Source organism: Clupea harengus, chromosome 14 (assembly GCF_900700415.2).
Source record: "Clupea harengus chromosome 14, Ch_v2.0.2, whole genome shotgun sequence".
Classification (NCBI taxonomy): Eukaryota; Metazoa; Chordata; class Actinopteri; order Clupeiformes; family Clupeidae; genus Clupea; species Clupea harengus.
In genome coordinates, this window is record NC_045165.1 from 4,232,895 (window position 1) to 4,237,894 (window position 5,000).

The window sequence follows — 5,000 nt, forward strand, 5'->3', positions numbered from 1 at the left end:
ACATACTCCGGATTCAGCGGTGTAGGTCTGAACAACAAGCATTTCTAATTCTAGCCATATATACTGTTCTAAGACACCTCCTAGGCTTCTAATATAAATGAGCTAGGCTTGTAATGCAAACAGGTCTGGCAATCTTTTGTTGTTCTGTATGATAATCTGGTTTCTCTGACTGAGATGGTTCTCAATGGCTTCCCCCCATTCCCATACTATGATTAATTGCAGTCACTCACACCTCAGTTTGCTTCCTGACCCCAGGTGTCTGTGCAAATCCAGTGTTGGGACCTTTCCTTTGTGACCATGATAAGATAACCATTTGGGATATTCTGCTGGCCAACTTTTGGTGGTCACAGCAGCTGCTTGATCATGAATCTTACAGTCCACCCTTTGATGCTATGAAGCCATACATAGCATCACATAAACTTTCTTTCTCAGAGTCACACCTTCATAGAGGTGCCAGTGGCGGTGATGTCCTGCTTTAGGTTGCTCCCTCTGTGGCCATTAGGGAGTCTTACCCGTCATTGGATTCATCACCCTCGCGTACACTGGTCATCTCCCAGTCTCAATAGGTAACTTATCAGGGGGTCATTCTGTAATTTGAAACTATGATATAAAAATCTTTTATCAGGTTTGGAGAAGCATTTGAGAACCACCACAGCCAAGGAGACAGTCTGAGATAATTGAGCAAAACATAAGGGCATCTGACATCCAAAACACAAGTAAATATAAATGTAAATGGGCCAAATTGTTATCAAACATCATAGCATGCATCTTCTTTTCATCTCTCCGTGTGTGTGTGTGTGTTGTGTGTGTTTGTGTTCGTGTTCGTGTTTTGTGTGTTCGTTCGGGTAAGGATATGCACACCAGTTGTGGATATGCATATTGGTCTCTGGTGAAATCGCTTTCTAAAATTTCAGAGAAGACGCTCCCTGATTCTCTCTTTGTCTTTCTTGTCCATGCACTCTATTGAGTGTGTCTTTCTGCCTTTCACCTTTCAGCAGATGAAGCTCTGAAAAGTTTCAAGATCTTTTGTTGTTCATTGGGTTGTTTTCGTTATGGTCTTCATCGTTTGTGGTCTATTTAGTTCTATAAGTCAATCTCTTAAGGTGAATCTGGGCTTGTGGATCTCAGATCCATGTATGGTCTCAGGTTCTTTGGATTCCTAGTCTGTAGAATTCTGTTGTGTGGTCGCCGTCTGGATTTTCTTGTTGGTCCCTGTTCTGCTTTGTGGTGGCCCTTGTCCACATCTCCCTCTGGTCTCCCAAGTGGACTCTGGTCCCACAGGTTCCATTGCCACAAGTGGTACCCCTTTCCATTGGGTTGGTTATCTGGTGTCTGAAATTGTATATACAAAAAATAATATTGCCCCCCCTTTCCCCACAAGAATTTCCACATATCCAACATGCATCGACAACACAAACATAAACAAGACACAACCTTAAAACAGGTTTCCAAATATACACTCCCCCCTTTTTTATAGAGCACACATGTTCAATGTGTGCTACTATCAACATCATTTGGAATTCCAATGTATTGGCTGCTTGTGTCTGAGCTACAGTCATTCTCTCCAAGCAGTGATTTGTCCGGCCAGGTGTTAATAGTTTCCTCTTTGGGTCTTTTGTCTTGAGGCAATGTCAATTGAGTCTGTAGACTATGTATTTTCTGAAGCAGCACTTGATAGCTTTTTCTTTTTGTCTTTGGAGAGTTACACCTTCTGGCTTTGTGTCCCCTCTTTCCACAAGAAAAACAAACAGAGTTCTGCTTTTCTGATCTGTTGTCTTTGCAGTTCCTCGCTATGTGTCCCTCTTTACCACATGAATGACAGACAATGCCTTGATGTCTTCCCCCTCTGTCTTGGCAATGTCTTGCGATGTGACCCTCTTCTCCACATGCATAGCAAACAAAGTATTCATACCTTCCCCCACTACCTGGGCAGTGTCTCGCAATGTGCCCATCTTCTCCACATGTATAGCATATGATAACACCCACTGGATTGCTTCTCCTGAAGCTGTTACCTCTGTGTTGCCAATTAGAAGAACTGGAGGATTCTGGCCCTCTTTGTCTCCTGTTCTGTTGGGAAAGCTTACTACTATAGCTGCAATAGGGTGTGATTTCTTAGAAGTGGCTTGATTATTGTAAAATTGTGTCATTTTAGCAATAATTTCGTCAAAGCCTGAGAGATGAGTCACAAACATTTCTATGGCAGAGCGGGTCTGGGGATCACTTTTGTTGATCAAAGCAAATTTATAGTTAATATCCTCTGTCATGATGTCAGGGTACCCACTGTATGTCGTGAAAGCTTCCAGTAACCTATCTGCAAAAGCTGCTGGATGTTCCCCTTGTCTCATTGACACTTCTGCTAATTTTTCTTGATTGACAGATGCAATCCCCAAGACCTCCAGTAGTGCTTTTTTTCGGTCCTGATTATTTCCCATCCTATTCTTTACTTTGTCTGTCAAGGCTCTAGATAATGTAGACGGAAGGCACAGGCTCAACACAACACAAGCATCAAAATCTGTCAATCTGTAAATGTTCACGCAGGTCTCCAGACTGGAGAGAAATTCTACAGGATCCTGTCTCCCAGGTTCAAATTTTCCCACACTCTTTACCACTACTTCTAACTCTGAGGGGGTAAGGCATTTGATAGTGTGTGACATAACCTCCTCTCCACTTGCTCCATTTCGCACAATGGTGGAGTGAATTGGTGCTATTGGGTACTTAACATTGACACCTGAATATTGGCACTGACTATCCCATGAATCTGAATGTTTCTTCCAACATTCCTCATTGCCGGCGTTGCTGCTGCTAATATCAGATGTGCAATTGGAGAACTGGCTAACCCTATGTATCACCTTATCTAACTCACCTGACAACACTTCCACTGTTGATTTCAACAAGTTGTTATTAGCCTTGAGAATTCCCATTTCTTTCTGCAACTGCACATTTTCCATTTTCAAAAGCGTTTCAGTAATCTGAAGATTTTCTATGTGTGCTGCCCCGTCATTAAGTCGTGATAAGAGTGAATTATTCTCTTCTTTCAGTAGGCCTCTCTCTGCTTCTACCTCATCTAATCTTTTCTTGGTCACTTTGTATGTGGCAAGAAGTCCTTGAAGGGCATTTGCAACTTTCCCTTTTTTGTGTTTTGGTATCTTGGAATAATTTTCGAACCGGGACCCTGCCCACTCGTAGGGCTTATCCTCTGTGTTCTCTATTCCGTCAAACATTCCATGCGAACCATGTTTGGAGATGTATTGAACAATAATATCTTCCATTCTTAAGTTAAAAAAAAATAAATAAATAAAAAACAAGCTCCTTTTATATCAGTCAGTCTTGATATTATGCTACGTATGTCACTTACTGGCTAGGCTATGCAGTATCTGTCCTAAACAATGAAATAGCCTCTTTCAACAGTCAACCGCGTCCACAATTTAAATTCAAATTATTCATCTTTCCCGTTACGTCGGATCCTATCACAAGCTTATGGATTTGTGTCGTTAAATCTGAATGTATGTCTATAATGCTTCATGTTCAACTACTGGCTATTATCCAGTCAATTTATGCCACAATTCGTCGGGCTGGCTACACTTCTTTGTCACACTCACCAATACACCGGTTAATTATGCCACTGTCCGTCGGGCACAACTTAGTGTTCTTCCAGGAAATTTGGAAATTTCCTTGGGCCACAGTACTTTGGGCCTTAATCACACTACTTCGGTTTTCATCTACTTGTTTCAGTTACTTTAGAAACTTTTCACAGTCTGGGCCTCTTTGTTTCAGTTACTTTAGAAACATATTCTGATACAATTCTACTACCACACTACTTCGGGCTGATTCAGTTACTTTAGAATCTTTAGAAAAATTGCACAGAGCTAACCCACAACACCTCCTGCTTATTAATGGAACAAAGACATGAAACAGATTATCTCTATCCTTAAACCTCCTTTCTAGGTTGTTTTAAACGTGCACATTTCCTGAAACAAAAGAATAGTAGAATACTTACCAATTCCCCTCTTCTTTTTTTTTGTGTGGAAATTGCAAGATGGGTGGCTCGCCAATTGTAAGAAATGAAGGAAGTTTCTTTGTTTCTGATGCAGCAATCTTTATTCCAGTAAAGTGCAGTAACGAAGCACGTAGAACATACTCCGGATTCAGCGGTGTAGGTCTGAACAACAAGCATTTCTAATTCTAGCCATATATACTGTTCTAAGACACCTCCTAGGCTTCTAATATAAATGAGCTAGGCTTGTAATGCAAACAGGTCTGGCAATCTTTTGTTGTTCTGTATGATAATCTGGTTTCTCTGACTGAGATGGTTCTCAATGGCTTCCCCCCATTCCCATACTATGATTAATTGCAGTCACTCACACCTCAGTTTGCTTCCTGACCCCAGGTGTCTGTGCAAATCCAGTGTTGGGACCTTTCCTTTGTGACCATGATAAGATAACCATTTGGGATATTCTGCTGGCCAACTTTTGGTGGTCACAGCAGCTGCTTGATCATGAATCTTACAACAGATTCTTATGGAGGTGGGTAAACTATGCTATATAAAGCACATATACCAGTGCACAGATTCTTATGGAGGTGGGTAAACTATGCTATATAAAGCACATATACCAGTGCACAGATTCTTATGGAGGTGGGTAAACTATGCTATATAAAGCACATATACCAGTGCACAGATTCTTATGGAGGTGGGTAAACTATGCTATATAAAGCACATATACCAGTGCACACATGGTACACACATCTGTTAAATGCATGTTAAATCTCTCATCTGATTACATTGTCATACACAGCAATAGCAGGTTCCACACCTAGCCGTGATATATGCGAACATAAACAAGTCTTGGTTACTGAAGGTCTCCCAATGCTTCCGTCATAACACCTTAACATAACAACATAGTTTTTTAGATCGCTCCATTTATTGAACATTCGGTTGATTTTTGACCAGACTGTTTTCTTCTTCTTCTTCTTCTTCTTCTTCTTCTTCTTCTTCTTCTTCT

General features: G+C 41.1%; 1 protein-coding gene across 3 annotated transcripts in view; it reads left to right on the forward strand.

Moving 5' to 3' along the window:
* The window catches only part of rab3gap2 (RAB3 GTPase activating protein subunit 2 (non-catalytic)), a 24,743-nt gene that overhangs the window by 15,410 nt on the left and 4,333 nt on the right, over positions 1 to 5,000 (forward strand). The window lies entirely within an intron of this gene.